The sequence below is a fragment of the Peromyscus californicus genome, unplaced genomic scaffold (assembly GCF_007827085.1).
Source record: "Peromyscus californicus insignis strain IS unplaced genomic scaffold, ASM782708v3 Scaffold_3__1_contigs__length_106647218, whole genome shotgun sequence".
NCBI lineage: Eukaryota > Metazoa > Chordata > Mammalia > Rodentia > Cricetidae > Peromyscus > Peromyscus californicus.
In genome coordinates, this window is record NW_026294551.1 from 102,886,929 (window position 1) to 102,899,859 (window position 12,931).

Consider the following 12,931-nt stretch of genomic DNA (forward strand, 5'->3'; position numbering starts at 1 on the left):
ACAGTTCCATTTTTAACACAAAACAGTGCATGAATAGACTCTATATACATAAGAAAAGTCAAAATTGTCCCATTGCAATTGAATCACTCCTGTCCACCTCATAAGTTCAAAAAGTTCAAAAACTCAATTCTGGTACCAGTCTTCCAAATATGAAGAAACCCACAACCAAAAACTTTTTGCAGTTATCAATTCCAGTTCAAACAAGCGTTGCTGAAACTTCACTCAGCAAATTTTATGGCAGTCTTTCCGGAGAAACCTTGCCTCAGGATAAAAGCTATTAGCTGGCTGGGGCAGAGTTCTTTCAAACGAGACTTTCTTTTTTTTTTTTTTTTTGGTTTTTCGAGACAGGGTTTCTCTGTGTAGCTTTGCGCCTTTCCTGGAACTCACTTGGTAGTCCAGGCTGGCCTCGAACTCACAGAGATCCGCCTGGCTCTGCCTCCCGAGTGCTGGGATTAAAGGCGTGCGCCACCACCGCCCGGCTCAAACGAGACTTTCTAACAGCCAGCAAATAGAAACTGCAAGGCTTTGGCCCCTGGCTTTCACAGCTTTCACAGTCCCAGTCTGTTCCTCCTGTAACCCCTGTGTCCCGAGGCCCTGAGGGCTTTCAATTACCTCATACCACAGGGACTCAAGAAGCCGCCCCTGCTACTATGAAGCGCCTCTCTCAGCACCCGGGGTCCGGTAAGAAACGCAGCCATAGCCAGTCCCAGCTGCTGCACCCCGGCTGCATTACCTGTTCTGCCCGTGCTCCTCGCATCCCACGCTCTGCTAAACGCAGCTTCAGGCTCCCCGATGTTCCCGGAAGGCACTCAGACTCAGCACCTGTTCTCTGACTCTCCTGGCGTGTGCCCCAAGGACATCTTTCTATGGGGGCTTTGTCTCTGGCACAGCTGCCATGGCACTCGGTGCTCTCTCTCCAGCTTGGTGCTCCTGCCTCTCCCGAGGCGTCTCCGCCGAGCTCCAGCCGCCAGGGACTGCTGCCGGGACAGATAGACCTGCTCCAGCTGGGGTCCGGAGTCTGGCCGCTGCTGCTGTTTGCCTCTCTCAGGGCACGGCATCTCCACTCCTCACCGCAGCTTTTTCACGGCAGAAAGCTTGCAGACCCTCGCTACTCACACTGTCTCTAAGGTGTCTGCCACCTGCGCTGTACTGGTGCTCCTCGGGTCTCAGCCGCCAATACCCGGCCACTGCTGCTTGAGCTGGCCCTGGCGTCCGCTGTTGTTGGTGGCTTCTGGAGCTTCTGAAGCTGCTCAGACTGCCAAGCTCAGTCTGCCATGGATGCCACTTTCTCTGTCCCAGGTCTGGCACTAGGGAATTTCTAAGCCTACACTAAGTTCCTTCCTACTAAGCCTATACAATATCTGTATACCTAAAGCCTATTCTACCCTAATATACCTAAGCCTACATTTCTATGACTTACTTATACTACCATTTTTAAACCTAATTTTAGTAGATAGAGATTAAGGGAGAGAGAAAAAGAAAGAAATCTAGATAGAAAGAGATATATGCTGCAATCTCACTTGGGCATCTTTCAGCCACTTTCACTCCCAAGAATAAAATACCGTCGCCTTCATTTTTAAATTCCTTCTTATCAACATGCTTCCTTGTACCCAAGACACTCCCTCTCTCCTTTTGCCAGGTCCCTGGTTCCTGTTCATAGTGCCATTTGTGGGGTACCAGCCTCCACCTTGTCCCCCCAGGGTACTCTTGAGGAGTGAGGGATAAGTGACTTAGATAGAAATATAGAGGGGAGAGAAACAGATAGAAACACAGGAGAGCCTCGGGTGGGCCCAGAACTTTATTCAAAAGGCTTTCTATAACAATGCCTAGGGGTGAGGCAAAAGACCTCCCGCTGCTAGATAAACCAAACACCTGTACCCAGGCCCGTGGTCCAATCATCCTCTTCTGCAGCCCTGCTGGTAAAAATAGCTCAGATCTCACTAGGAACTCTGTGGGTTCTCACAGAACCCCTTCTAAATATGTTTTATTTTTCTGAGACAGGGTCTCTCTCTGTTGCTTTGACCAGTCTGGAACTCAATCTGTAGACCAGGCTGGCCTCAGACTCACAGAGATCCCCAGCCTCTGCCTCCCGGGTGCTGGGACTACAGGTGCACTACACCACACCCAGTTTAAAAAAAAAAAAAAAAAAAATCGCCGGGCGGTGGTGGCGCACGCCTTTAATCCCAGCACTCGGGAGGCAGAGCCAGGCGGATCTCTGTGAGTTCGAGGCCAGCCTGGACTACCAAGTGAGTTCCAGGAAAGGCGCAAAGCTACACAGAGAAACCCTGTCTGGAAAAACCAAAAAAAAAAAAAATCAAGATTTGTTTATATTTATATAATTTTTAGAATTTGATAAAAATATATTTTATTTTTTTCATAAAAGTTCTAACAGAAATAGATTTTTTTTAATGCCAAATGCCGTTTATTGAAGGAGGAAGGAGGTCTTAAATACAGGCTTACAGCACAAACCCTGGAGGGCAGAAGTTCACTACTGATGTTTTACAATCTTGCATCTAAGCGGTTAATGCCCACAGAAATAGATTTTTCTTAAAAACACAATTTCAGAAAGCAAAATCTGGGTTGTTATAATTCATCACACAATTTACAAAGAATAGTGAAGGAATAAATCTTTTTAGTTGTTGGGAGGGGCAGATTATGTGCATGTGAACACAAGTATCACTGGAAGTCACAAGTGTCAGGTCCCCATAGCTGGAGACAAGGGCGGTTGTGAGGCATCCTAATGGGTGCTGGGACCTGAACTTGAGCACTATGCACTTTTTTTTTCATTTTTATTTATTTATTTTTCTATTATCAGCTTGATACAGTATAAATTCTTTTTTTTTTTTTACAAAGAAAGGAACAATCACTTTTTTATCTTTTTTTTTTTTTTTGATTTTTTTTTTTTTTTTTGGTTTTTCGAGACAGGGTTTCTCTGTGTAGCTTTGCGCCTTTCCTGGGACTCACTTGGTAGCCCAGGCTGGCCTCGAACTCACAGAGATCCGCCTGGCTCTGCCTCCCGAGTGCTGGGATTAAAGGCGTGCGCCACCACCGCCCGGCTTATCTTTTTTTTTTTTTTTTTTTTTAATTCTGAATGCCTTTTATTGGAGGGAGGAGGTCTTGAATACAGGCTTACAGCACAATGGGAGAACCCCGGAGGGCAGAAGTTCACTACCGATGTTTTACAATCTTGCATCTAAGCTGTTAACGCCGATTATGCAGGATACACAGACAAGGAACTTCCCTTAAGCATTCAGGAGCATGGAACCTGGCAGGGAATTAGCATAGGGAGGATATCAAGGTCAAGGTCAGTAAGCAAGGCAACAGTTACCCAAAATGGGGGCCAGGCCCCTACAGGTCCCCCTTTTACTGAAAAATGAGCTTCTGACTTAGGTTGCATGGGACGTCAGCAGGTCACCTTACCAGTCATGGAGACAGACACCTGCCCAGGCCACACAGGCGCTCTGTCTTAGGTTGGTGAGCGCCCCCCAGGCATTACTCGTCTCCAAATACTCATTACCATACAGGCTCAATTGTGTGTGAGTTGCAGAGTTAACTGCTGCCAAAGATCTCAAAGTGGCGCTGGGCTTGCAATCTGTGTGTTCAACACAGAAAAGACGAACAGAGGTCCTAACCCACCCATAGCCAGTAGGCTAAAGGCAACTGAGCCATTCCCTTCCTTAACGAGCCTTACTCAAATTGGAGTCCTTGTAAGATGGTATCCCAAAAGCAAATGGAACTTGAGTTTATAAATTTATAATTTTCAAAGCCAATCGAAATGTATATAACTATTGAATTAAATTTATCATCGCTATGCACTTTTTTGTGTGACAGATTTCTCTGTGTAGTCCTAACTGTCCTGTTACTCATTTTGTAGACTAGGCTGGCCTCAAACTCACATAGATCTGCCTTCCTCTGCCTTCTGAGTGCTGGGATTACTTACAGGCCTGCACCACCACTGCCTGGCTGCTTGGCTGCTTTTTTTTTTTTTTCCTAATGGAGCTCACTAAGTTACCCAGGATGACTTTAAACTCAGTCTGTAGCATAAGACCTCCTGACTCAGACCTCCTGAGTAGGTGGGATCATAGACCTGTATGACCAGTCCCAGAACAAGAATTTATTCTTGCTAATGTTTGTGACTTGGGCCTATAATCCCAGCACTCTGGAGGCCAAGGCAGGAGGATAATAAATACTACGCCATCCTAAGAAACATAGGGATGCACTGTCTAAAAAAACAAAAAAAAGTGCCTGAAAATATGTCTCCATCGAGAGCTTGCTTAGTATACAGGAAGCACTGGGTTCAATTCCCAGAACCACAGAAAAACAGACATGGTGGTACACACCTGTAATGCTAGCATTTGAGGGGTAGAGGCTTAAGGATCAGGAATTCAAGATAATCCTTAGCTGCATAAAATTTGAGACCAACATAGGCTACATGAGACCCTCAAGGAAGAAAGAGAGGTGGGGGGGGGGTAGCTCTTGAAGGCAGAAGACCTAAGTAGAATATTACAGGTCAAATGTAAAGTTCAGGACATAGGAAAGGAGAATTTCAAGAAAAGAAGTGAACTAAACGCCGGGCGGTGGTGGCGCACGCCTTTAATCCCAGCACTCGGGAGGCAGAGCCAGGCGGATCTCTGTGAGTTTGAGGCCAGCCTGGTCTCCAAAGCGAGTTCCAGGAAAGGCGCAAAGCTACACAGAGAAACCCTGTCTCGAAAAACCAAAAAAAAAAAAAAAAAAAAAAAAAGAAGTGAACTAAACAAGTTCAACATCAAAATGTTAAAAACTGTTTCCCCATTAAACTCTGAAAGCTTTCTTACAGAGTTTTCCAGGAGCACGATGGTAGCTTCTGATATATTGTTTATTTACAGACCGTCCAGCTATGTATCTCAGTTTGCCTTCAAACTCACAATCCTTCTCCTCAGCTTCCCAAATGCAGATAATACTAGCCCATAAGACTATTTCCCCCCATCACTTGTTCTGGGAATTGAACTTAGGGTCCACATACTAGACAAGTGCCCTGCCACTGAGCCACATCCTCAGCCAGCTTTTTGGTTGTTTCTGGGTAACAAACTCAGGCCATCCAGCTTATGAGACAATGACTTTCACTTTTACCCACTGAGCCAACTGGCTAGTGCATAGTGATGTTTTAGAAGATTTTATGAGTATTTTGACTGCATATATGTAAGTGTGCCATGTGCCCAAGGAGGTCAGAAGTGGGTGTGGGATCATCTGGAACTGAGTTACAGTTATGAGCTACCACATGGGTGCTGGGAATTGAACATGGGTCCTTTGCAAGATCAGCAAATGTTTTTAACCACTAAGTCATCTCTATCTCTGTATTGATTTTTTTCCATAGGTATGTGTCTGTATGTGTAAGTGTGGCTGCCCACAGGAGCCAGAAGAGAGCATTGGAAGCTGAGGCTACAAGTGATTGTGAACTCCCACCACGTGGTTGCTGGGGACAGATGATCCTCTGGAGGAGCAATAATCACTCTTAGCTGCTGAACCATCTCTCTGGCCTTAAACTATATTTATGTGTATGTGTGTGCATATATGTGTGTATGCACATGTGTGGGGGTATCAGTGGAGGCCAGAAGAGGTCATCAGAGCCCCTGCAGCCAGAACTACATGTAATTGTTATGGGAAATGGAGGAGTTCTGAGTGAGTGAAGTACAGAGTTAAAGTGTCAGTTGAGATGAGCCAGCCATGTCAAGGACCCTCCATCTCGTGGGAAAATGACAAAAAGCTCCTCCCCTGGGCCTGTGAGGCTCAGAGAGACGGCAAAGCCTTCCTCTGCTCCATGTGCTGATGTTGATAGTTGTGTGTAGATAGTGTTTACCAGAGTTTAACCCCTGGATATTTACAGCCTGAAGAATGCTCCCCTACAGAGTGCAATCCTACCAAGATTGACTAAACCTGCCTTCTTGCTCATCTGTATGCAATCAACATGCTGAGTTTCTGGGGCACTGAGGCTCCTCCATCCGAGAGTCCAGACTACCTGAACCTACCTTTCCCATGTGTCTAGGTGTTTGTTCTGCATTCCCTCCACAACCCACGAAGGCCCACCTATTGACCCATGCTGGATGGAGTAGGTTCTGGTTCACCTGGCATGGATGTTGAAGACTGAACTCAGGTCTGGAAGAGCAGTAAGTGCTCCTGACAGCTGAGCCATTTCTCCAGTCCCCCATTGTTGAGACAGGGCCTTATGCATCCCAAGTTTGTCTCAAATTTGCTACAAACCCAAGAATAACCTGGATTTCTCAGCCTACTGCTTCATTTTCCCAAGTGCTGGGATTGCTGGAGTGTACCACCATGTCAAGTTCTTATGCAGTGCCATTCCAATTTTATATTCTTCAGTCATCAAGATAGTCATTTTCAGTCGTGTGGTGGTGGTGCACGCCTTTACTCCCAGCACTTGGGAGGCAGAGGCAGGCGGATTTCTGTGAGTTCGAGGCCAGCCTGGTCTCCAAAGCGAGTTCCAGGAAAGGCACAAAGCTACACAGAGAAACCCTGTCTCAAAAAAAAAGAAGATAGTCATTTTCTCAAAAATGATAACTTGATGTCCTCAGAGCTCTTAAGAGTGTGAGACTCTGCATGGGGTTGTTCCTGTGAGCACATTGAAACTCTTCCCCAAATGTATGTACTGCATTTTCAGAAGAATGGAGTGGTGGAGGTGAGGCCGGGTCCAACATGCACTACCAGCTTGAGTTTGTAACATCTTATAGACTTGCTATCCCATGCAATGAGTGCACCTGCACACTGCAGCAGTGGGAAATCTGCACTTTGGGAAAACACTGATAGGTGGGAAATCATGCTTTGTAGTGAGTGGGAATATGGATTTGGATTGCTGAGCTGTGATGCCCTCTGTATAAAAATCTATTTAGAGCTGGGAGGTGGGGGTGCACGCCTTTGAACCCAGCAATCCAGAGGCAGAGGCAGGTGGATCATTGGGTTCAGGGCCAACCTAGTCTACATAATGAGTTCTAGGACAACCAGGACTACACAGAGAAACCCTGTCTTGAACCTGCTCCCCCACAAAAAAAAACCCCACAAAATACAAACAAACAAACAAACAAAAAAACAAAAATCCTGTCTCAAAAAAAAAACCAAAAATATATTCAGAATCTTTTAAATTAGTCCATTAACAAACCATTAAAGAGCTGGACAGTGAGGGGTTGGAGAGATGGTTAAGAGCATTGACTGCTCTTCCAGAGGACCCAGGTTCAATTCCCAGCACCCACATGGTAGTGAAAGGACCAAGCAGATGCCATAACAGGCTGTTAGTCTTCTCTCAGAGATCAGGCCTCAATTTCAGTTTTTCTGAGACTTAAGCAACAGTTTCTGGGAGGGCCGTGAGCAAAAAGTAGCTCCCTTTCTGCATGTACTCTGACTGCTCAAGTTCAGCCAGTTGTTTACTGTCTGGGACCCCTCACCAACTTAGAGCTACGTGCATGGGTCAATGTGAATGTGCAAGGCCAGCCAGCCCCCATGGCAGCTCAAGGACAGAGCCTGGGACTTGTTCGGGCCTGCCCCAAAATGATAACTGTAACCCCCAACCAGTAAATTCAAAGGTTACACACCTTCACCCAATCATATGATGCCAAGGCTTGCACCACCCTGTTTGCAGTTTTTCCCTTTAAAAACTCCTCAACCTGAGAGCTCAGGGCCGTCCTCCTTCACCTGGCTAGCCAGTGTGTTGGACACGGACCAAGCCCAGGCTTGCTTGTTATCGATAAACCCCTGTGTGTTTTGCATCGGATATCAGCTCTGTGGTGGTCTTGCTCAGGGGTCTTGCATCTTGGCCACAACAGTAACTCACAATGTCTGTAAGTCCAGTTTCAGGGGACCCTCACACAGACATACACTCAGGCAAAACACTAGTGCACATAAAAATAAAAATAAAAATAAAAAAGTGGACAGTGGCAGCATATGCCTTTAATTCCAACACTCAGGAGGCAGAGGTAAGTGGATCTCTGAATTCGAGACCAGCCTGGTCTACAGAGTGATTTCCAGGACAGCCAGTGCTGTTATACAGAGAAACCTTGTCTTGAAAAACTAAAACAAACAAATCATTATGAATATGGAAAGGCCCTATGAAGAACTAGGGTTGCAGGGGCAGTGTGTGTGTGCAGTATTGTGGCCACTGGTAAAACACTGTGCTCATGCAAGTAGCCATAATGAAACTCTGCATCACACAGCACACAAAGACATGATGTGGAAGCAGGACTTAGGAAACTTTCAGTGGGACAGAGAAGGGGACGAGGAGCTAGCAAGAGTGGAAGGGGTGTGACTGTGGTGGTTCTAAAGGGGAATCCCCTGTGGAACCAGACAAAAGTGAAGTTGGGGAACAGCAGGGACTGGATAACCCCATCACAGCAGAAACAGATTCGGTGAGCGCATGGACAAAGACGAGGGCAACAGAGTCCGGATCCTCAGAGTGTGTAAGAGGGCATGCGAGATTTGGATAGGATTGAAAGACCCATTATTTCTATGTGTGCGTGGACACGGCACTGGCACGGGTGTGGGGGTCAGACAACAGGGTTAGTTCTCTCCTTCTACCGTATGGTTCCTGGGGGTGTCAACCTCAGGCGGAGCCACCTGTCAGTCCAGGATTGTATTTAGATGTAGAAGGTACCAATCTTGAGTAAGTTGTCTGGGTCTCCTTTGCATATGCTTAAAGTTGCAGGAGTCAATGTTAAGAGCCAGGAAGAGTAGCTAGGCCTTCAGTGATGGCAGGGAGAGAATAAAAGAGTGGGAGGTCAGCTGCTGACAGTTCCTCAGAGGGAATCTATTGTGCCACAGAGAACAGGAACAAAATCAGACAAAGGTCTTATCTCTGGGTATTTTTGCTTATGTGCTTTATTAGGAAACCACCTATTAAAAGGCGATTTTTATTCCTATTTAGTGTTCAGATTTAAAAGTTGAAGGGACTTAGGATATCCAGTTCAGTCAGTTACAGTCTGGTGGTGGCCAATACCAAAGTCTGGGAGGAGTATAAGTGACTCTCTGCCCTCCTTCCTGCTGGTCCTTCTGTCAAGTTCTCAGTGTGGTTGGACGCGACTGACACTCGGCTGAGGACAACAGCAGCAAGGCTTGCAATTATCATGCATATTCCAACAGAGAAAGCCACGAGGTGGGAGGACCTGTAGATAATGAGAATGAATCCCAGAATCATAGTCAGCACTCCCATGATGAGGACTAGTGTGTGCCACCAGGAACATTCATAGAGGGACAGACGGCGAACAGGCTCCTCCTCCCTACTTGGGATGCTGCTAGTATCATCCATTTGAAGAGGTTGGTGCATTGTGGTTATTTTCCTGCAGTGATTGAAGGGGAAAGATTACAGGTCAGAAACAGCTCAAGTTTATTTAGAGCTGTGTGGTTGGGGTATGCTTGTAACCCAGTACTTGGGAGGTTGAGGCAGGAAGATTCAGAATTCCCAGCAAGTTCAAGCTTCTAGTGAGCTCAGGTCCAAGGCTTATTCAGTGAGAATGTGCTTCTAAGGGGTGATCTACACAAGGCACCAAGAGTGTCTTTCAAGGGCTGGAGATCTCAGCGGTTAAAAGCACTTGTTGCTCACACTGGAGATCCAGGTTCAATTCTCAGCATCCACATTGTGGCTCATAGCCCTCTGTAACTCCAGTCTCAGTGGATTTAATTCCCTCTATCCAAGGGCACCAGACATGCATATGATTCACATGCATACAGGCAAAAACACTTATACACATAAAATAGTAAGTAAATCTTTAAAAAACAGTATTTTAGGCTGGGCATAGTGGACCACACCTTTAATCCCAGAGCTTGGGAGGCAGAGGCAGGTAGGTCTCTGTGAGTTCAATGATGGCCTGGTCTACATAGGGAGTACCAGGATAGCCAAGGCTAATGTAGAGAGACCCTGTCTCAAAGAAGAGTTCCTTTCAAGAAGGCCAGACTTCGCCAGGCCATGGTAGTGCATGCCTTTGATCCCAGTGCTTGGGAGGCAGAGGCAGGTGGATCTCTGTGACTTCGAGACCAGCCTGAGCTACACAGTGAAACCCTGTCTCAAATCTTACAGTGAGAAGGGTGGGTGGTGGGGCTTCATACATGGTAGGGAAGCCCTCCCTCTATTCCTGAGCTACACCCGCAGCTCCACTGTGGTTCTTAGTGGTTAAAAAGGTGTCATGTAGTCAGGTGTGTTGGCACATGCCTTTCATTCCTATACTCCTGAGGCAAAGACAGGAATTTCTGTGAGGCAGCCTGAACTACATATAGAGTTCTAGGACAGCCAGAGTTACATGGTGAGATCTTGTCTCATGAAAAAAAAAAAAGATATTGTTTCTATATGTTTATATATTGTTAGCAGGTCATTTCGAGACACTTGGAAAGGCTCCGAAGAACAGAGCACTGGACTCAGGGCACTGAAATAAGTAGGAGCTGCTTCTCCCTGAAGTGTTTTTATTGTTAGACTTCATCCAAGAAGTGAATTTCAAAGATTCATGTGAACTAGGCTGAAGTGACAGTATGCGCCTGTAAACCCAGAACTCGGAAACTGAGGCAGGAGGCGTTTGAATTCCAGGACAGACTTGGTACACAGTGAAACACCTTCTCAAAGCAAACAAATAAAACCAACAAAAAACAGAAACAAAACCCTCAAAACACTACCAATAAAGAGGAGGAGGAGGGGAAGGGAGAGGGAGAGTGGGGAGGGGAGGGAGGGAGAGAGAGGAGGAGGAAGGGGAGGAGGGGGAGGAGGCAGCAGCGGAGGAGGAGTTATGAAAGGTTGTGTTGTGAGCAGCCATGTGGGGGTTGGGAATAGAACCTGAATCCTCTACAAGAACAAGTGTTCTTGACCGCTGAGCCATCTCTCAGTCCCCAGAAGTCCAGAATCTTCAGAAAAATAGCCCAGGGATATGGGTAAGAACCCTCTCCCCATGCAGAAGTGCCAATTGTAACTTAATATGCATAGATGCATAAAGCTGTGAAGTTCAGCAGGTATCTCAAGGCACCTTCAGGTAACCCTAGCGGAGTGCAGAGAGTGTAACGAAAGAAGTGACCTTTCTCACCTGGCACAAGGGTAGCTCTTAACCAAGCCAGCAAATGCCAGAAATTGTTTCTTCCAAAGCAGCGAGGATTTTCAAGAGGAAGTAACCTTCAGTGGCGAGTCAGCGTGGCTGTGCCTCATTTTTATGCATTAGGCCCTTGATTGAAGAATTGAAGCAACATGGACTCTCATGGTAGGGGGAGGGGGGCTCATGCAACACAGTATTTTCTTCATTCATCCACTAATGTGAATGCCTCAGTTGTTCGGAAGGAAGTCCTGACAAGGAGTGCACACAGAGCCCTCGCTGGACTGTCCTGTGTAAAAGGTAAGGCTAAAATTGGAAGGGTTTACAATGACGGCTTTTATGCTTGTCTTCACCTGCTGAGGATTTGGTAAAGATGTTACAATTGTAATTTTGTTTTGTTTGTCGAGACAGGGTTTCACTGTGTAGCCCGGCTGGCTGTCCTGGAACTCCCTCTGTAGACCAGGCTGCAGTCTGGCTTCAAACTCACAGAAATCCACCTGCCTGTCTCCGGGCTGGGACTAAGGGCTAAAGGCACCACCACACCTAGATTTTTTTTTCTTTTTTTGTTTGTTTTTTGAGACAGGGTTTCTATGTGTAGCTTTGCGCCTTTCCTGGATCCCGCTCTGTAGACCAGGCTGGCCTCAAACTCAGAGATCCGCCTGCCTCTGCCTCCCTGGTGCTGGGAATAAAGGTGTGCGCCAACACCGCTCGGTCAAATTTTTTTTTTTTTTTTTAAGACAGGGTCTCTGTAGCCCTGGAACTTGCTTTGTAGACCAGGCTGTGCTGCAACTCACAGAGATCCTCCTTCCTCCACATCTTGAGTGTTGGAATCAAATGCTGGCGTCAGGATCCCCAGCCCAGGATGTTATTACTAAGCATAGGCGACTTGCAGCTCACACACACCCTAGTCCAGCATTTCCCAGGTGTATCTGAGCACAGCAATCATCTGTCAGCTCCCAACTCTGCCAGACCATGCTGGGTGCTGCGTTTCCAGGTTTGTGTCATCACAGAAGGCTGTGTTTAACTAGGACCATTTCAAAACAAGGTGTTGTGGATGCTAACCATTCTACCACTGAGCGCCCTTCTGTTGCTCCTTCTCCAGCCCTTTTGTTACTATTAACTAGAAATTTTGTCAAATAGTAAATATTTAAATGGAGTTTTAACTTTTTTTTTTTTTTTTTGGTTTTTCGAGACAGGGTTTCTCTGTGTAGCTTTGCGCCTCTCCTGGAACTCACTTGGTAGCCCAGGCTGGCCTCGAACTCACAGAGATCCGCCTGGCTCTGCCTCCCGAGTGCTGGGATTAAAGGCGTGCGCCACCACCGCCCGGCGAGTTTTAACTCTTAATATACCACTCACACACACACACACACACACACACACACACACACACACAATTACATGCTTGAAGGGCTTTTTTTCCCCTTTCTGTGTAGCCCTGCCTGTCCTGGAACTCGCTCTATAGACCATATTGGCCTTGGAACTCAGAGATCTGCCTGCCTCTGGCATTAAAGGTGTGTTACCATGCCTGGCTCAACAGAACTTTTCTTTTAATTAAAAATATTTCATTCTGCCAGGTGGTGGCATCACATGCCTCAAATGGGTGAAAACAGGAAGGCTTAAGATATATAATCCAATCACAGAATTCATTTAGTGCCCTTGCAAGTGCATCTATATTCTTTTGACAGCCTCTCCTGTTAAGTAAGGCTGGTTACCTGCCTTGGACTCCCAAGATTAAACCATGCAATACTACACAGAGGTAGTCTATAAAACCCTTTAACGCACGTGCTAGCTCATTACTAAAACTAACCAGACAACCATACAAGAAATCTCTCAGCTCCAATTTGTAGTTGACTTGTCAAAAATTTTTTCTTCACATGTTTGGGTGTTTT